The sequence below is a fragment of the Arachis duranensis genome, chromosome 3, assembly GCF_000817695.3.
Source record: "Arachis duranensis cultivar V14167 chromosome 3, aradu.V14167.gnm2.J7QH, whole genome shotgun sequence".
Classification (NCBI taxonomy): Eukaryota; Viridiplantae; Streptophyta; class Magnoliopsida; order Fabales; family Fabaceae; genus Arachis; species Arachis duranensis.
The window spans coordinates 118,955,157-118,977,685 of NC_029774.3; positions in this window are offsets into that span (position 1 = coordinate 118,955,157).

Genomic DNA, 22,529 nt, shown 5'->3' on the forward strand with positions numbered 1-22,529 from the left:
ATATAAATATATAAATTTAATTAGATATTTATATAAATTTTTTATATTATCAATAAATCAAAATTAAATTTATAATTTAAATAAAAACAAAATGTTATTTTGTTTTAAATACTTTTGTAAATATTAACATTGTTTATTGACATTTTTTGTCATGGTTATATTTTAAATGTTTGAAAAATGACTTAAGAATTAATATCTTTTATTTTGTCATAATAACTAAGAAAGAGAAAACAATAGTGAGAAAATAAAGAAAAAGATAATTTATAATTTTTCTATAAATTAATTCATCATGATTATTGTGATGGAAATTAACCTTGCTTAAACTATTAAGGGTAATGATGTAAATGACAAGGGGTAAAGTATAGTTAGGCTAGTTGTGTCATTTACGGTTGTTAGTCTTTCCCTTTTCTTTCAGCGCAGGTTGGTTACTCTATCTGTATATAGTAATTAACCAAAACTATTCTGAACTATAATATAGTGCAATAACTCTTGAGCAATACAATCATTCATTCTCATCTCACTCATGCTCCACTTTGATACTGCTAAGGTAAACAATAGTTTATAGTACTTTATACAAAGTGGTGATTGGTGAATGTCTAGTCTTGTTGAGGCTTTAGAGGTATTTTTATTTTTAATTTGTTGGGGTTGATTTGTGTAGTTTTATCTTATTTCTGTGAAATTCTTTTTATGATTTGACTATGTACTTCTATGAGTGATCCTATGTATTTCTAATAACTTATTCTACTTATAAAAAGAATATAACTCATCACGAGAGTGAAAATTCAGTATTATAAATCTACAATAAATTAACAATTAACAGTTTAACACCGTGCATGTATAGTGTAAGAGAATATGAACATCAGAAAGTGTTGAGAAATGTAGATTTTAGTAATTTTGACTAATAATTAACTAATCAACAAATAAATTTTATTTATTTATATATACAAATTTTAATAAATATAAATATAAATTATATATTTTATGTGTATGAATTTTTATAAATACGTAACAAACTATTACTAATTAAGTATTATTGACCCAAAATATAATATTTGTCCATTATATAGCACTAATATTATTTGTGCAAGAAAATAAAGTAACAATTTCGCTAATACCCAGTCAACAAATATTTTTAAACAAAATTATTTATTATTAATTATAGTTGTTTAAAGTTGGGTTGTTTACTAATACTTTTTCACAAAGTAATCATTCATAATGGACATTATTATTAATTGAGGGACGACGGAAAACACAGGCACACACATAATCATAGCTTCAGTAACTATGATCCGCAACAATTCTGTGGTTTATATACTTTTCCTATACATGATATATGTCTATCACGGAAATGTCTGTCCAACAATGCAAGTTGATGGAGCATGCAAGCATGGGGGCTTTAATTTGCAAGGATGTGACTCGATCTTCACCTGATGGGAATGGACATTGTGTGTGGCTTTCATAAGAGATATTATGTGGATCATCTATCAAGCTTGATTCGTTATCTATGGCTAGAAGGTAACTAACCTTAATTATAACATTTAGTTCGTTGGAGCTAACTTTAAATATACATACAAAACAAACATGTAATATGTATAAAAAAATAACCACTATATATGTAAAAAATATATTTAGCATTTTATAATTTTTTTTTTATTATAATACTATAAACAAATTTAATTATTCTTCTATATATTATTATATTATTTGAATGTTAGATCATTTGATCATAAAAATTTTAAGCGGATATTTTAATGATAAAGTTTTTACATAAAAATTACATTATAAACCATTAGATGGATTGACATGTTTAACTGAATGTATTTGATTGAATTATTTAACGCTTCACAATATAATATTCATGTGTTATTTGTTCCGAAAATTTATATTGATAGAAGAAGGTACACTAATAATTATATATTTAACATTGAGTTTTGTGTTTGGAACAAAAATAAAAATGCAAAAAATTATTTTCTATTATTGGAGTAAAAAATTATTCTTCTTATCTTTAATTATGTTTATAATTACATTAAACGATATTTTTTGTGTATGTTTAATTTCTGCTTATGTTATTAGACCACTCTTCCATCTTAGTCTATGACAACAATAAAGACGTCTCACGACCCATAAATTCAACCAACAGAATATACAAATTCAATTATAATTTTAGTCTTTATCTTATTTTATTTTTACCTTATCTTTATTTTTTATCTTATCTTTATTTATTTTTATCTTTCATAGAACAATGCTCTATATATACTTAGTTTTACTTTCATAGTTTACAATTCTCAATCAATTAATAATCAATAAAATTTCTTTATCTTTTCTTTTTTTCATTATTCTTTCACAATTTTATTATCTTTGCGTACTCTTTGTGTACTCTTTCCGCATTTTATTATGGTATCAGAGCCTGGTTTCAAGAGTCATGGTTGTTAATTACTTTCTTTCTTTCTATGTGGAGAAAATGATGTAACATACTATGACAAAGGAAAGAAAATTCAAAGATCAGAAAGCTAAACAATAATCTCCATTTCTTTTAATTGCATTAGGTGTTCATGGGTGGCTTCCACCACGAGTTCTCTTCCCTCGTCATCGGGCGAAGAACTTGTGCTGGCACTTTTTTGTGTGTTGATAAGAATAATGGCAGTGAGCAGATATCTTTGCGTACTCTTTATGTACTCTTTCTGCGTTTTATTATGGTACCAGAACCTGATTTCAAAAGTCATGGTTGATGAACACTTTCTTTCTTTCGACATGGAGAAAATGATGTAACATACTATGACAAATGAAAGAAAATCAAAAGAAAGCTAAACAATAATTTTTATCGCTTTTGGTTGCATTGGATGTTCATGGGTGACTTCCACCACTGCGGATTCTCCTACCTCATCGGCCCGCAGTTACTTCTTTTAGGAGCGGAGTCAACTGGCGAAGAACTCGTGCGGCACTTTTTTCGTGTGCTGATAAGAACATTCGCCGTAGTGGTAGTGGGCAGATATCTTTGCGTACTCTTTATGTACTCTTTCCGCATTTTAGAGTTTTATTGTAGTATCAGAGCCTGGTTTCAAAAGTCATGGTTGATGATCACTTTCTTTCTATGCAGAGAAAATGATGTAACATACTATGACAAATGAAAGAAAATCAAAAGAAAGCTAAACAATAATCTTCATCGCTTTTGGTTGCATTGGGTGTTCATGGGTGGCTTCCACTACTGCGAATTCTCCTGTCGTCAGTGGCCGCGGTTACCTTTTTCAGGAGCGGAGTCACCAGGTGAAGAACTCGTGCCGGTACTTTTTTCGTGTGCTGATAAGAACATCCGCCGTAATGACAGTGGGCAGTTAACTGACCAGTTTAATCTATCTCCGCCCCTCCACCGATAAAGTTATACACAAGCATCGTCGTCGTTAGGCCACAGATATATCCACTGATTAATCGCTCCTCTGTCGCCAATGTCGAACGACATGGAGAAACTAATAGTTAATATGCCTAGGTTGATGCTGGCTTTTCCCTTGAGATGGTGATGATGGTGCTGATCTTGGAGATACCTTATTTATTTGGACCATTATTATTCTAACATGGTGTTGTTGTTTCACTATCGGACGCTGGACATGGAGAACTACCTGGAGAAACCCTTCCACTTCCAGGAGAAGCAGCAGGCGCTCCACTCAATCTACAGTAGTCAGTGGCAGAAGAAGTAGAGAGACCGCAAGCAGAAGGAAGAGCTAAGGCCTTGGTGATATTCAAGACGACACCAAACTGAACGCTACTTTTAGAAGCCTCATAGAGACAGTTTGGTTCAGTTTTTGAGTACAGTCTTCAATCCAGAGCAGCATGTTCCTTCCGGCTTCGTTGTGGAACTCCCATTCGTGACGAATGACGAACAATCCGCCATTGTTAGCACCAAGTTTGAACAATCCACGGAAGGTGACGGTAAATGAGCGCCGTCACACATGACGGCACCAACAACACACAGAATGATGAACGAAAGTGAAAGCTTGGCTGCCATTGGTGGTAGTGAGTGATCATCGGTGGGCAAACAGATCAAAATTTGATCCAAAAGCCAAAAAGGCGGTGTTTATTAGCTTTCCACATGATTTTAAAGGATATATTATTTATGTTTTAGAATATAAAAGAAATGACATTTTAAGAAAACGTGATTTTTTATGAAATGATCTTGCCCTTAGTCACCAAAATGTCTAATTTCATACACCCATCCCAACCTTGCCAAACACGCCTTCTCAAAAACAAGATTCAGTTAGTCTTCCAGTTGAACCTTCACCCATACCCATTGACCCAATTCCACCTAATTATTTATTTTCTCCAACAACCTCTCCTTCTTCCTCACTGTCATTTCCTAACCAAGTTGAACTCATGACCACCGAATCTCTCTCAAGGCACACACCCTTCTTTCCTTTCGCACTAGACACCAGTCCACCATCATCTTCTCATCCCCCGTCACCTTCTTTACCACCTGAGCAACCCCATCCTCGTCATTCCGACCGGCCTCACCGACCTCCAGCATATCTCTCTGATTACTTGTGTAATTCCTCTCTCATCTCTACAAATCAACCTCCCTCAAAGTGCAAGTATCATTTATCTTCAGTCATGTCTTTTTCTTCTCTTTCATCTTCAGATAAAAAGTTTCTTTTATCTCTACATTCTAACGTTGAGCCAAAGTCTTTTAAGGACGCCAATCAACACTCTAATTGGCGTAGTGCTATGAAAGATGAGTTAGATACTCTTGAGCTGAATAAAACTTGGCGTCTTGTTGATTGCCCTGTAGGGATTAAGCCGGTTGGCTGTAAATGGGTCTATCGCATCAAACGCAAGCCTGATGGTTCAATTGGTCGATATAAAGCACGCCTTGTGGCTAAAGGGTTCACTATGTGTTGATTTCTCAGAAACTTTCTCTCCTGTTATCAAGCCTGCCACCATCAGATTAGTTTTGGCATTAGCCTCTATGAAGCATTGGCCCATACATCAGTTGGATGTCAATAATGCTTTCTTACATGGGGATCTTTCTAAGGATGTTTATATGACTCTGCCACCCAGATTTATATCTCCTCAACCAAATCAATGTTGTAAGCTACTAAAGTCACTTTATGGTTTACGACAATCTAGTGGTATGTGGTATGACAAACTTTCTCATCTTTTGCTATCTCATGGATATCAGCAGACCTCATCTAATTATACTCTATTTGTTAAATTCATTGGTGATCAAATTTCTATCCTTTTAGTCTATGTTGAAGACATTGTTCTCACTGGTAATTCCATTTCTGAACTTGCTGCCATTAAGTCTATTTTGCACCAACACTTCCGAATTAAAGATTTGGGCCTATTAAAATATTTTTTGGGTATTGAGGTTGCTCAGTTAGTTAAGGGAATTTGCTTATCTCAGAGAAAATATTGTCTTGATCTTTTGGAGGATTCTGGATAGTACCACAAGACTATATCAAGACAAAAGTTTCCTGCAATCTGACCCTTTTGTATATCGTCGTTTGGTTGGCCGTCTTATCTATCTCACCACTACTTGACCGGACATCATGTATGCCACTCAACAATTAAGTCAATTCATGGCATCTCTTACTGAATCTCATTTTCAAGCTGCCAAGCATGTGTTACAATATCTGAAAACTAGTCCCGACAAAGGACTCTTTTTTTTCAAGGGAATCAGAAATTCAGCTTCTCAACTTCAGTGACTCTGATTGGACCGGATGTCTTGACACTCGGCGATCTTTAACAAGTTATTGTTTCTTTTTAGGCAGTTCTTTAGTCTCTTGGAAGACCAAGAAACAAACTACCGTTGTCCGCTTATCCACGGAAGCAGAATATCGTGTACTTGCCAACACAACTTGTGAACTTCAATGGATACTAAATGTGTTACAATTTTGACGCATCTCTCCTATCCGACCATCAGTTTTATATTGTGATAATTAGAGTGCTCTTCATATTGCTGCTAACCCGATTTTTCATAAACGGACTAAACATTTAGAGGTTGATTGTCACTTGGTTCGACAAAAATCTCAAGGTGGAGTGATGAAACTTCTCCCAATTTCCTCTTCTCGACAACTAGCTGACATATTCACCAAGCCTTTGTCTTCTCAACCCTTCCACCTTAATCTGAATAAGCTCAGTGTTCTTGACATCTTTCATTTTCCAGTTTGCGGGGCGTATTAAACCACTCTTTTACCTTAGATAAAGACGTCTCACGGAAAATTCAGCCAAGAATACACAAATTCAATTATAATTTTAGTTTTTATCTTATCTTATCTTTACCTTATCTTTATCTTTATCTTATCTTTATTTGCTTTTATCTTTCATAAAACAATACTCTATATATACTTAGTTTTACCTTCATAGTTTATAATTCTCAATTAATCAATAATCAATAAATTTTTTTTATCTTTTTTTTCTTTCATTTTTCTTTCACAATTTTATTATTTTTGCTTACTCTTTATATACTCTGTTTTATTACATGTTATTCTTTTAGAAATTATAATTATATTAAAATCTATCCTTATTATTGAATTGCATGCATACATTGGGTGCACTCTAACTCAACCTAGTAATTTTAATCGGCAGAAACTACATGGATGACTTTCATTTTTGGTTTGAGAGAATGGTTAGGAGGTGGTCGGTGGGGGCAAGAATTTCCACGTCAATATTTCTTCAATGATTTTTCCATATATTTCTAGAAATATCCGTACAAATATATACATTTATGCACGCATAAAAAAGTGGTTACTAACTACAACTGCGCGCTGGAACTATAATAATTTTCGAAACTATAATAAGATAATAAATCTGAATTTCAATCTTATATGTTTAAATGTTTGCTTGGAATTTTGGATAAGTTTTTTCTTTAAAAAAAAGTTTATTTTAAGAAAAAGTTATGTTAAAGTTATTTATATAGAAACCGTAATCTAATAGTTAGATTAAACATTTTAAGAGTATCTTTAATTATTTTAATTATAAGTATTTATAAGTAGTCTACTATATGAATTTAAAATTAAAATTCATTTTTTAAGCTAAATTACATACATGAGGAGGACCATTATTAAAAGGAGGGGAATGCACGACTTACTTTTAAATTACACATTTGTATCAATAAATTTGGTGTTTTCTTCCTTTTTTATTCATGATATTTTTTAAGGTTAGAAATATTTTTATACTTTCAAGTTTCAATTCATTTAACATTTTTATAGTATATATACTCTTAAAATTTTTACGAAACCGAATTAGTTCTTAATCTATCATATCGAAGATTAAAAAACCAAAAAAAAAATTTTGACGAAACCTTCATTTTATTAAAGGTTTGTTAATAATTAATGGGAGAGAGATTATCATTCCATATCCATGAAATCATACAGTATATGATATGATTTGTAATAATCATTAAATGTTAATGACAGGAGATTGAGTCTAAGCCACTTGCTAGTGTAGTAGTGGATATGAATCCCCTGTGAAGGAGGGCATTGTAAACACGATGCATCAACGTATATGTATTATAGTTGGGTAGAAATATTTATTGTTATGACTATACAATCAAGAAGCTTAACTAAAATGGTTCAACTTGCATAGGAAAATTTAATTGTAGTGGTGGTTTAATTCATGGTAGAGATAGACTTAGAATTTGAGCGTATAAGTAAAGATTTCGAATTAAATATTTAATTTTTGACTAATAAAAGAACGATGTGATATATGCATGTATGTGTGTTAATGAGAGGATAACATATTACATATATAAAATTATGATTGACGTGTGGACCATCTTTAATTTAGAAATTTTAAATCTTTAAAGGAAAAAGAAAAACGGAGAAAGCGGTAGTGATCTCCTAATCTAATATTCTTAAATTTAAGGTTTAATTCTATGCAATATCTGGTAAATTTATACAATTGAATGTTAGTTAACTGCCTGATAATGACACCCATACATATTAAAATCCAATTTTTTTGATAGATAGATCTGATTTGGTAAATTTATAATTTTAAAATTGAAATATTTAATACAATCGTATATTAATCAATATTTATGTTTATTTTTACTTTTATTATATTTATAATTATATCTTAAATGTTAAAAATAATTTTACCAAATATTTTTTTATAACGTGTATTTATTAAAAGTAATTTTTTAATTTATCAAATATAGTTGGTATAAATCTTGAAAAACTATTTTGAAAAATTAATTTTAATAAACAAATTTTAAAAATTGAAAAATTATTTATCAAATGATGTCTTTGTAGAATTCACACCGTAATTATGGGAGTTGAGAAATAATAAAATACTTGAGGAGGGATTTGGATATTCTTCATAGCGGGGCCCATATCGTCCTTAATTTCTGTTTATCGTTAAGTTTGCTCAAACAATAATAGGATATACACACGTACCCTCTTTATTAAGTACACATATTTCTTCTCTACCATGGTCTCTATTGGTAAGAGATAAAATGGTCGGTTCCATATAAAAACAAGATAAGTATATGTAAACTTTATCCCTTTTCCATTCACGGATAATCTATGAAAATTGACTTGTTTTGCGGGGTCCATTTGAGAGACGAAAGTACCCCTGTATTTGCTTAAAAAGTTGAGACAAAAGCAAGATGCGATGTGGACGAAATCACTGCTTACCGCTAATCAAATAATTAAAATTCAAAATATATAATATAATATAATCAATTTATTCCTACCTTGGATCGAAATGAAAAGTTATGGACTCCACTAACATTATAGCCAAGATTAATCTTTTAAAAATAAATATTAAAAACAATTCAAAACTAAAATAAACAAATTTGAAAATCAGAGAGTAAAATCAATTTAAAATTTAGGAATTTGAATACATAATTTGTCGTAACATAGGCTAATTACTGAAATTGTCTTCGAATTTTTTAAACGCGGACGATTATAACTCTATTTTTGTTATTGACAAAAAACTCATAATTTAAAAACACACACAAAATATCCATTCGTTAAGAAAAATGTATTCTGTTAACGAAAAACATATATGACAAATAGAAATGCTTAACTAATAAATTAATTTTAAATTTTCTAATTTTTTAATCTTAAACCCCAATTTTATTAACCTGATTACCAATTACATATTGAAAAGTTAAAACGTTAAATACCGTAAAAAATTAAAGTGTCAAAGAGAGTAAAAGAATTAAACGCCACCAAAACCATTATCGTCTCTCCATCTTCTCTTTCTCATTGAGTCACCATCGAAGATCTTCGTCCACTATTGTTGTGTCTCTAAAAGGAAGAGACATTGTCGCATCTTGGAGGTTCTTCATATGAGAAGGTACGTCTATTATCTTCTCCATTAGTAACTTGTGTTATTCTTCTTGTTACTTATGATTTAGATGGTAAAAATGGCAACTAAGCAAATATGCAACAGTGTTAATTTGTGGGTGTTAGAAGTTTGATTTTTGGTCTTTGAGTTATTTACTGTATTTTATTGGTTAGGGTTTAGTTTGTTAATTTTTTTTTTCATTGGAAGAACAACGTTAGTAATTGATTGCACAACAAGACTAACAAGTCATGGTTCCCTAGGTTGCCTAGCTTGGTCTTTGCTTCAAAGCAACAACTGCAAGAGAAAACAAGCATGTACCATCGTCATACCACTTCCAAGCATATTCTTCTCATCGATTGTTGCTTGCTTTTGCCATTGATGCAAACCTTCGCTTCATTTCAGCTCCACCCATAGTTGAATCACTCTTCACATACATCACATTCTGATTTTGAGACTAGGGATTAAGGTTAAGAAATTGGAAAATTTGGGAATGGTTTGCTAGATAGGCATCTCCATTTACTACATATGCTTTTTTGTTTGCTACGTCAAACGTTTCCGTTAATAGAGTATGTATTTCTTGACGAATGGTACTTTGTGTGTATTTTTAAATTATATATTCGAAATTATTTTTGTTAGAGAGGGTTATTATTGTCGGCATTTGAAAATTCGAGGGTGATTAACCCATCGTAAAATTATTCATTTCACAAGTTTAAACTGATAAAAAAAATATATGTTTAACATTCTCTTTCAAGTAAATTTTGTTTAGATTTGTTTAATTTTTGTACATTTTTTTAATTTGTCTTATGTTATTTGTTCTTTTTAGAGATTCTTTCTTTTCTTTTTAAATCAAAATTTCACAGAAAATAGACTTTTATTTTGCTAGGATTTATTCTCTTTCAATAATCGTTGCTCGTTCTCTATCTCCTCCTCTGCGGTCGTTCGTTTTCTGATCCTTGCTAATATCACAGGTATTCTCTAGTTGATTAATTTGCTGCACTTTTTTCTAATTGCTAAAATAAGAGCTTGAAAAGAATACGAATAAATATTATCATGAAAAACAAACTTTACTGCAACAACTGATGAGTCCACCTCCACAATTACATGATTATATCCCAGGTTTACAGCAAAGTCCACATTTGTTAAAATTTTTCAGAGTTCTGTCAAAGTAACCGAAGTAAAAACTAAGTTTGCACTAAAATTAGCTAGAAACCTTCTATCCATGTGTCTCTAATAATTTTTTCGCAAGCTGCTTTTTTATTATGTAGAACTAAACTGTCTGTGTTTAACTTAACAAAAAGAGGTTTGGGAAGTGCCATTTACTCTATCTCTCAATATAATTGTTACGGCCTGGCCCAAACTAGATATGGGCCGGCCCGACTCGGGCACCACCCGACCTAAACGGTTGGGAGCGGGGCGCCTCGATCGCCGACCCGGACACGCGTCCCTGACAGCTACTCTACAGCTGTGCAAGGGAGGCCTTAAAGGAGGTGGGCCTGTCCTTACAGGGCCCACCTCTGACACGGTATAAATGGGGAGGGACATACCCTTCCCCCAAGGTACGTCACCTATCACTCTCCCTTTTTCGCCTGCACACTCTATTGACTGGAACGTCGGAGTGTCTTTGCAGGTGACACCCTCCACTCTTTGCACGAAGTACTCGGAACATTGTCTTCGCTAGCCCGGGAGCTCACGACTAGGCAAGACCCTCGCTTCACCAACCAGGATTCCAACCTGAACCGTCCGGTCCCGACTTACCGAACATTGGTGCCGTCTGTGGGGAAAACGAAGCTAAATGGAGATCGTGCCGGGTCCAGGGGACCACGGGCGCGCAGCAGCCCCCGAGGGGGCGGCCTCTGTTGCCTCGCCTCGTGAGAGGTTAAGATCCCCTCCTTGACAAACCGGGTTCCAGTCGAGAGCTCATGAGAGGCGCCCCTTCGGGGGAACAGGCAGTGACAGTGCCAGGATAATGCAGGAGCTGCGCCACAGGGTGCAGAATCTGGAGCGCCAACTAGCAGATTAGGAGCATCATCAGCGGACCTTCGACCCTGACCACTCTCAGTCCCTTAAGAGTTGGGGAAGAACCTCCAACCGAAGCAGTCGCTCCCGGCACACCCCTATACCGAGATTAGAATCGGAGAGTAGCCGGGAGGATTGGCGGCGCCCTAGGAGGCGAAACGATACAATCATCTATGCCCGAGGTAAACGGGCATGCGTCATGCGTGGGGACCGCGAAAACGGAGAAAGAAGGTCCAAAAGAAAGCGGCAACCCGTCATCATGGGCGCCACCCCATTCTACCGTTCCATCCTCGAGGTCCGGTTGCCGAGACACTTCGACAAGCCAACATACATGAGGTATGACGAAACACAGGACCCGCAGGAGCACCTAACGGCGTTCGAGACCCGAATGAACCTCGAAGGAGTGGGAGACGAGGTGAGGTGCCGCGCTTTCCCGGTCACCCTGGCAGGCCCGGCGATACGGTGGTTCAATAGCCTCCCGCAGGGTTCTGTAGCCGCCTTCTCGGACATCAGCTGCGCCTTCTTGGCGCAATTCACTACTAGAATCGCGAAGGCAAAGCACCCAATCAATCTTCTCGGCGTGACCCAACGTGCCGGGGAGACGATCAGGAAGTATCTAGATCGGTTCATTGACGAATGCCTGGAAATTGAAGGACTAACCGACTCTGTGGCCAGCCTTTGTCTGACGAATGACCTTCTTAATGAGAATTTCTGAAAGCACCTCACCATTAGATCGGTCTGGACGATGCATGAGATCCAGACCGTAGCCAAGGAATACATAAATGATGAGAAAGTCAACCGAGTCGTGGCTGCCAACAAACGGTAGCCCTCTTACAATCAGCCCAGGCACCATGGTAACGGAGAAAGGCAGAAGGAACAGGTCAGAGACGGGGGGCCGAGCAAGGCACCCAGACCGTCTCCCCGGATAGGAAAATTCACCAATTACACCCCACTCACTCTCCCCATCATAGAAGTTTACCAGCAAATCGCCAAAAAGGGAATATTGATGAAGCCCCAACCTCTGAAAGACCGTACAGGGGGGAACAAGAGCCTCTACTGTGATTACCACAGAGGCTACGGGCACCAAACGCAGGACTATTTCGACCTGAAACATGCGCTAGAACAAGCAATCAGGGACGGTAAACTGGCCGATTCTCCTACGTTATCAGGGAGCCGAGGAGACGACATCGCGACCACGATGAAGACGGCAAGACCCGATTGACGAAACGGCGGCAAGGACCAGAAGACAACGATCACGGCCTCACCATAATAAACGTGGTGACCGCCAAGAACACAGCGCCAAAGTCGAGGTCTGCGCACAAGAAAGACGCCAAAGTCCTGGCAATTTCCTCCTCGCCGGCACGAAGCTCCAAGAGGTCCCCAACTTTTTCCTTTGGGCCAGAGGATCATTAGTTCGACGAGGTCCCTGAGAACCCACCCATGGTCATTACGGCTAGGGTGGGAACCGACCTCGTCAAATGAATCCTTGTGGACACGGGGGCAGACTCGAACATTATGTTTCGTAACGTGTTCGATGCGCTAGGTCTACGGGACGCCGACCTCATGACTCACCAACACGGTGTCATAGGGTTGGGTGACCACTTCATTAAGCCGGACGGGATAATATCCCTCCCGACCTCTGTGGGACAAGGACAAGGGCGGAGGTCAATTATGGCCGAGTTCGTGGTTCTACGGGACTCCACCACCTACAACATCATCCTGGGGAGGAAAACGATCAACGATGTTGAGGCGGTAATCAACACGAAGCTGTTGGTTATGAAGTTCGTGGTTGATGACGGATCTGTAGGATCCATAAGAGGAGATCTGAAAACGGCAGTCGCTTGCGACAACGCCAGCCTCTCCTTGAGGAAGAAGTCTAAAGAAGCATCCGGAGTGTTCCTTGCGGACTTAGACGCCAGAGTCGACGACAAGCCAAGGCCAGAACCAAAGGGAGACTTGAAAAAGTTCAGGGTCGGTGAAATGGAGGAAAAGTTCACGTTCATTAATAGAAACCTCTCACACAAATTGAAAGAACCCTTAGTAGAGATGATTAGAGCCAACGGAGATATATTCGCTTGGACACCAGCTGATATGCTGGGCATAGACCCTAGAGTCATGTCACACCACCTGGCCGTCAAGTCGGACACCCATCCAGTGGCCCAAAGAAGGAGGAAGATGTCCCAGGAGAGAGCAGAGGAGGTGGCCAAGCAGACGGCCAGCCTCCTAGAAGCGGGTTTGATACGAGAACTAGACTACTCGACCTGGCTGTCAAATGTAGTTCTGGTAAAGAAGCACAGTGGCAAATGGAGAATGTGTGTGGACTATTTCGACCTCAACAAAGTATGCTCCAAGGACTGCTTTTCGCTTCCTAACATAGATGCGCTTGTCGACACAGCGGTGGGGTACCGATACTTGAGCTTCATGGATGCCTATTCCGGCTACAACCAAATACTGATGCACTGATCCGACGAGGACAAAATAGCATTCATAACACCCGGAGGGACCTATTGCTACAAGGTGATGCCGTTCGGACTGAAAAATGCAGGGGCAACATACCAAAGGCTGATGAACAAAATATTCGGAAGCCTTATAGGCAAGACAGTGGAAGTCTACGTGGACGACATCCTTGCAAAGACTACGCGGCCTGACGACCTCCTGACCGACCTAGGAAGTGTGTTCGCATCTCTCCGACAGCACGACATGAGGCTTAACCCCCTCAAATGCGCTTTTGCCATGGAGGCCAGAAAATTCCTGGGATTCATGATAACCCAAAGGGGAGTAGAAGCCAATCCCGAGAAATGCCAGGCAATACTCTAAATGAAGAGCCCGGGATATGTCAAAGACGTTCAGAGACTAGCAGGTCGCCTCACCTCGTTATCCCGCTTCCTCAGAGCGTCAGCAGCAAAAGCCCTACCCTTCTTCAATCTAATGAGGAAAGGAATAGCATTTGAATGGACTCCTGCGTGCGAGGAAGCCTTCAGACACTTCAAAGAAATCTTGGCGACACCCTCGGTACTTGGAAAGCCCAAAGTCGGAGAACCACTATACCTGTACCTGGCCATAAATGGGGAAGCCCTGGCAACGATTTTGGTACGAGAGGAGGAGAAAGCTCAACAACTAGTCTATTTCGTGAGCAGGGCCCTACAAGGGGCGGAACTGCGGTACAACAAACTGGAGAAGTTAGCTCTGGCGCTCTTGACCTCTTCTCGAAGATTAAAACAGTATTTCCAAGGTCATCAGATCGTCGTCAAGACGGATCAAGGAATTCGACAAGTGCTCCAAAAACCCGACTTAGCGGGAAGGATGATGACTTGGTCCATTGAGTTGTCCCAATATGACATACGGTACGAACCTTGGCATGCGATCAAGGCACAAGCAATGGCAGACTTTCTGGTAGAAGTAACGGGGGACCCAACCGAAGAGACGGACACACAGTGGAGGCTCCATGTTGACGGGGCCTCCAACTAGACGTCCGGCGGTGCCGGGATCATCCTCGAGAGCCCGGCTGGGGTCATGTATGAGCAATTAATCAGATTCAAATTCCCCATTTCAAACAATCAAGTAGAATACAAGCCCCTTCTAGGAGGTTTAGCCCTGGCAAAGGAAGTCGGAGCGACGAGGCTGGAGGTATGCAGCGATTCACAAGTCATTACCTCGCAAGCAAACGGAAGCTATCAAGCTAGAGACTCACTATTACAAAAATACTTGGAAAAAGTCAAGGAACTGAGTAAAACATTCGAGGAAGTCATGATCCGACACATTCCAAGAGAAAGAAACACGCGGGCAGACCTACTATTCAAGTTGGTCAGCACGAAACTGGGAGAAGGCAACCGATCTCTCGTACAGGGCATGATGAAGGAGCCAGCGGTCAACCTGCACTTGTCAAGATTGAGTCCCTCCTGGCTAGACCCCATCACTAGTTTCTTGGAAAGCGGCAAGCTTCCCGACGACGAAAAGGGTGCCAAAGCATTGAGGAGGGAGGCAGCAAAGTACGCTATCATTCAGGGACGGCTATTCAAAAAAGGACTCAGTCAACCCCTGATGAAGTGCCTACACCCTAATCAGACGGACTACGTGCTCAGAGAAGTCCACGAGAGATGCTGCGGCCACCACATAGGGGGAAAAGCCCTAGCCAGGAAGCTAATTCGAGCAGGATACTACTGGCCTTCGATGATGGCAGATTCTAAAGAATTCGTGAGAAAGTGCATTAAGTGTCAAGAGAACGCCAACTTCCACAAAGCACCAGCTTCGGAGCTGAGTCTGTTAACGACCTCCTGACCTTTCTCACAATGGGGAATCGACCTTTTGGGACCTTTCCCACTCGGTCCGGGGCAGGTCAAGTACCTCGTAGTTGCCATCGATTACTTCACCAAGTGGATAGAGGCTGAGCCACTGGCCAGCATATCCTCTTCTAACTGTAAAAAGTTCATGTGGAGGCAAGTAATAACCCGATTCGGTATCCCGAAAACCGTCATCTCGGACAACGGCACGCAGTTCACCGACAAGAAATTCACAAATTTCCTCGCCGGCCTTGGCGTAAAACAAAAATTCTCCTCGGTAGAGCACCCTTAGACAAACGGCCAGGTCGAATCTGCAAACAAGATCATCCTGCTGGGGCTTAAGAAGCGGCTTGATAATAAAAAGGTGCTTGGGCCGATGAACTTGCCTCGGTCCTCTGGTCCTACCGAATCATCCACCGGAGAAATACCTTTCCGACTAACATACGAATTACATGCGATAATACCCGTGGAAGTCGGTGAGCCAAGCCCGAGACTGCTCCTGAAGGGAGTAGAGGAAGCGGTGGAAAAGGATCTTGTGGACGAAACAAGGGAGATGGCCCATTTGTCGGAAACAGCACTCAAGTAAAGGATGGTCGTGCGATACAACGCCAAAATACTCAAAAGAAAATTTGAACAGAACGACCTCGTCCTAAGACGCAACGACATCGGCTTACCGACCCCGGGAGAAGGAAAACTGGCGACAAAATGGGAAGGTCCCTACAGGGTTAAAGAGGTGATCGGCAAGGGCGCCTACAAGTTGGAAAAGCTCGATGGCAAGGAGATCCCGAGAACATGGAATGCAGACAACTTGAGAAGGTTTTATTCCTAAGCCGTTTACTTTGTAACAATACCTTTGCCATGGTTATAGACTTACTTGATTACCGGTTAAGTTATACTTGTCCATATTTTTGCTCTCTTTTGTTTACTTTCCTGGGACGACTATCGCTCAAACGAGTCCCGCACCTTACGAACCAGAAAGCACGGCGATACACGGCCTCAGGACTGATCACCTCGAGAGCCCCATAGGCCAAGAACATAACAAACAACCGTAGCAAAGAGAGAGCTCGACTTCGAAGAAGTACCAACACAACGGTAAAGCGAGTAATTACCAACATAACGGTAAAGCGAGTAAATTACCAACATAACGGTAAAGCGAGTAAATTGGCAAACAAAACAACCAACAATAAACAAACAAACGTATATACAAACCAACCGACCCACTAACGGGCGCGAAAGTTTCGGTATGAAAGTTCTATAAAAAAGTTACAAGAGATCATTTCTTCGGCATATCAACAACCTTCCCGTCCTTAATGGTCTTGAAGATACCAATTGCCGATGTGTCGAAGTCGGGATCAATAACCTTCACTTGAGCCTTGAGCGCCTCTTCGGTCATGAAAATCGCATTCTTGCCCTGCTCCCTAACCTCCTTGTGCTTTCTCTTGAACGCATTAGCCTCATCTTGAGCAGTCTTGACGGCTGCCACGGCTGTGTCCCGCTCTTTCTCCAACACGGCCACTCGACCTTGTGCGGCACTTAACTGGCTCTTCAAAGTCATTTCTTGGTCGGTCAAACAGGACACAAAAGCATCGGCAGTCTTCAGCTTCTCTTCAGCCGACGCAGTCTTCTTCTCGGCAGCATCAAGCTTATTCCTCGCCTCGGTCAGCTGCCCCTGAAGTGTTTCAACTTGAGCCTTGAGCTTATTGTTGGCTGTGACGGCGGTCTCGAGCTTCCGACGAAGCGAGGCCATACCCGAAAGCTCGAACTTAGCCTTCCGAGCTATGGCCGCACCGCGAAGGAGGGTGCGATACATCCATCGTGCCTGCCCCGAGAGGTCGGTACCATAGAAATGTTCCTCCGTGCCGGAAAGCAGTTGGGTATCTATGAATGACCCGGCATCAAAGTTCCTTTCCATAACGGTAAGGACCCTCTCAGGGCTTGACTGCGACCTTTGTCTCTTGGGAGTGGGGATGACACTCAACTCCTCATCCTTCTCCCGACGAACGGAAGACGAGTGCCCGGGGACAGCCACCTCCTGGAGAATGGGGGACGCAGGTGGAGTGGCAACCTTTTCCGCCATGGCCACCTCGGGAGGTATGGGTGCCGTCTGCGTTCCCTCGTCCTCAGGAGGCGCCGCTGATTTTCGGCCTCTTCACCATCATCTTCCACCAAGAAAGTCTCGTACAGATTCTCGAGACCGGTCACTTCAGCAGACATCCCCACTACAAATAAAAAATGAACAAATTAGTAACCAGCATACTAAGACAAAGCAAGTAACCATTCAAAATGCAAACACGACACGGACGACTCACGAATATAATCTCGGGTGACCTCCCGACTACCCATGAGGAGGTGATGATTTACATGGTTCCTCCCGAAAACAGCCCATAGCACGTCGGCTATCTTTCGATCCACAGCCGACATCCCCTTATAGGTAACTTTAATGAAAGTATTGGAGCCCGCCCCGAAACTCCAATAGGTCGGAATGAGGCATTCTTTCTCCAATGATAACCAGAAGGGGTGACGACCCTTGACCAGGCGAACCTTGAAGTATTTGTCCTTGAACCCATGATAGGAGTCCTCGAACACACCAAAAATCCTCCGCCCCTGGGCAGATCGGAAGGACATAAACCCCTTCCTCGCTTTTCCCTCCTTGGAAGGGTTCGTCAGGTTGAAGAAGAAAAGGAAGACGTCAACAGACACCGGCAGCTCTAGGTACTCGCATACCATCTCAAAGCAGCGAATCGACGCCCAACTATTCGGATGCAGCTGTGACAGGGCACGGAAATCCGGCTTAAGAGTCCCATTTGGAAGGCGGAGAGGGGAATGCGAACCCCCACTTGAGTGAATATGGCCTTATAGAATCAAATCCAATCGGGGACCCGAGGAGCATGGAAGTTGAGCTTATACAACCGCTCATGAGGAGCAGGGACGTACACATCATAGTTAGCTTCCTCATCGGTACCCCCACATAAGTAATTGGCCTGACGGAACTCGGTGAGTTCCTCCTCACCCATTTGGTTTGGGGAATCCCTGAGGTCGGAGACCACCCAGGCGTACGGGTCATAACCCGCGTCGGAGGTGGAAGCCCGAGCGACCACACGAGGCATACCTACAGTGGGGGCACCACTCGGTTAGTCTATGAGGTCGGCAACCCGAAAGAAACCCAGAAACTACGTCTACCAGTCTACCTTACAACCCGAACTAAACACAGAGAGTCAATAACAAATGAGAACTACCCCAGAATGGTACACCCCCTAAACACACTCTGCTTGACATTACAAAGATGTCTATCCTACGAAAATAAAAAAACATGCAGCAAAAACACGCAGCAAATATGCAAAAAAGACTCAAGGCGAAAGAGAAAAGGGATTAGAGATTACCTGAATTAGTTGCAAAAACTGAGAAAGAAGAAGGAAAAATGCACGAAGGGAACTGGAGCGAAGCTCTGGGGATTTCTGGATGAAAAGGAAGGAGATAGTAGGGAGAAAGTAGGAGTAAGAGTGTAAAGAAAGAAAAAAGAAGTTACCAAGGCAAAGACTGTTTAAAACTGCTACCCAAGAAGCGCGAAAGACCTGGGGGCAAAATAGTCTTTACATACGGGATTTTTTCAGCCCATAATGAACATTTAATGATCCGCGCGAGAAATGAGGCGACAAACGGCTATTCCAGCAATGAACAAACGCGCGCAAGAGGCACGTCCACCCTACGGACGACCGACCTGGCGACAACACACAAAAGAAGAGATGACACGCCGCCAATGATCCCTACGGTCGTTGCTGGCGCGTCGGGGGCACTGTTACGGCCTGACCCAAACTAGATATGGCCGGCCCGACTCGGGCACCACCCGACCCGAACGGTTGGGAGCGGGGCGCCTCGATCACCGACCCGGACACGCGTCCCTGACAGCTACTCTACAGCTGTGCAAGGGAGGCCTCAAAGGAGGTGGGCCTATCCTTACAGGGCCCACCTCTGACATAGTATAAATGGGGAGGGACATACCCTTCCCCCAAGGTACGTCACTTATCACTCACCCTTTTTCACCTGCACACTCTATTGACTGGAGCATCGGAGTGTCTTTGCAGGTGACACCCCCACTCCTTGCACGAAGTACTCGAAACATTGTCTTCGCCAGCCCGGAAGCTCACGACTAGGCAAGACCCCCGCTTCACCAAACAGAATTCCAACCCAAACCGTCCGGTCCCGTCTTACCGAACAATAATTATCAACTATCTTCCTAACTCGATTCACTTCTATCTGAACATGCTAAAATTTTTTTGCTAGATACACAGCAAAAAGACTAATATTCTTTTTGTCAATAATGTCATCAACATAAAAAAATAAATTTATTTTTTTGATACTATCAAAAGTTTATTGTAGTAACAAAAAAATAGGCTAAGATTATTTTTACATAAAAAGATTTAATAGATAAATTCTCTAACAACCAAATCAAAAAAAAAATTTAAAATTAAACTATATCATCAATATTTATTTATGTGTCTCTCACTGCCCTGTAATTATAAAATATATGAAATAAAAATTTAAAAAATACACTATAAATGATACAACTGTCTTCTTCCGTCGTATATTTTTTGGTGCGTTTTGTAGAATAACTATATATATACGCGTTCTTTATTTTGTCGGTGAATTAAATAAGGCAATAACAGGGCATTTTTTACTTATAAAACAGCTATAACGCAACTCCTACGAAAATAAATAAGAAGCTCATATAGTTTTAGAGATGTTTTAATTTTCTTTTAAAAGAAAATTGAATAATGATGCAGGCTAAGTAAGACACCTTTTTTGTATTAATTATTAACTATGTTTTTGTTAATCATAATATGCAGCGTATAGTGCACTACTGCACTAGCTAGTGCGATATACCAAAAAAAGGGTATAAAATATTTTACGAGTGATGCAAGGGGAACAATCAGTCGTCATGATTTACTCACAAAAGAAGCAATCTAAATAGAAAAAATATATATATTTTTTAAAGAAAACGCATAAAAATTCAACAAAAGTTCTACGGACCAAATTATTAAAAGAACAACTTTTAACCTTTTATAATGAGTTCAGATAATTATTCCTTTTGGTTCGGTGTATGAGTACGACGGCTAGCTAGCTAGGGATACTAATATCTTTTTCTGCATATATATTTAGTGCACAGAAGTACTGAAATGTGAAATACGGATTTGTCGGCAAAATAATCAACTCATATATTTATATATAGTAGATATTTTAATAAAACTTTTGTAATTATTTTTATATAATTTTTTTAATTATTAAATGATAAATTATAAAATTATATTTTAATATATTATAAAAATGTTATTTTTATTTAAAATATAAATAAATAAATAAATTATATTCTTATCACATTTATTTGAATATATAGCTGTCTTGATATATATGTATGTGTGCAGTTTCAACTGCATCCACTGATAAGTGTAGATTATATTTTAGTGTTATATATATTATTCTGATTCATTCTCCTTTTGTATATCAAATTAATATATTCATACGTAGTTTCCTTAGCTAGGTTATTTTAGGTCCTAATTCTAAAGGGAGTCGTTGTGGAATTGACTAATTGGGCATATTTCATTGAGGCCACAGGACCCTAAAGGATAAACATACATAAGGAAATATTAAAGCACAAGATATTTCAATCTGTCAATGGTGGAAACTGGAAACTGAAACCGTATTCGGTATTCGGATAGCGTTTAGTTTGTGTGTTTTATTTTCTGCTTTTATTTTTAGTATTTTATTCTTTTTTTATTTTATAAAAATAAATCTATTTTTATCTTTTATTTTTAATTTTTTTATAAAATTCAAAAAATAAAATATACTAAAAATAAAATCATTAAACAAACTCTAATGTACCTGCCATTATCTTCTATGAAACTTTTTGATTGAAAATTCTTACATTATTATGTGCCTTTGTGGTATATTTCCCTTTGTTAAATAAGTGGATAGGAGTTTGACAAATCAAGAAATTAAAGTTACCAGCTAGTTCCTTTTTCTTTTCATATTATTTTTTGGTTTTAATCCATGTCAGTCGAAATTCTATTTAAAAATTTATTATTGGTTAATAAATTACATTACGAACTTACAGCATATACAAGATAAAATTCGAACTTTTAATACTTACTTAAATAAATTAATAAACTAATTATTATATCAACTTAATTTAGTTGTTATTAACTAACTAGTCCTACTTTGTTGGATTTAATTTATTAATTATTTGAATATAGACTATGCGAGTGAGGACGATGAACTAAAATTAATATTGTTATATACAATGAAGAAAGATAGAGTAAACGATAATGGTCACAGGGTACCAGATTCGATGGTATCAGTTTGGTGGTGGTGGAAGATTCAAAACCAAAAAGGGTATAAAATTAAAATAGGGTGAAATATTTGGAATACTATAGCCCTTTGACAGCTGGCATTATATTATAGTAATGAAAATAGAGAAAGACGTAATTTTCAGATGCTGATGATGACGAACTTGTATGTTCACATTCAAGATTTTCTAAAGTCGAAACCAAATTCTTAGCTATCACTGTAACTTGTTAGTTTTAAAGAACACATACCTCGTCAACTATATATATGTTTGTTCCAAATAAAACAAAATCATCCCAATGGTAGTTAGTTGTTGTGGACTTTTCACAAAAGTACTGGTATATTAAATTAATTAACTACTTATGAAAAAGATATAATAGCAGGATTTTCATAGTTAATGACATAGAATGACTGCGATAATTTATTTTGTTTATTGCACTCGTCTACATTTGATCTTTATTGAAGGAAGCCATTATTGCAGGTATTATAGAACTAATTAAAAGGCATAACATACGTGCTAAGTTTAAAAGAATTTTGACCATGATGTTCTTAAACCTCATCCGAGTCTTAGTTAATATTTGAACCTGGTGAAGTTTTTTTTTTTGGACGGGA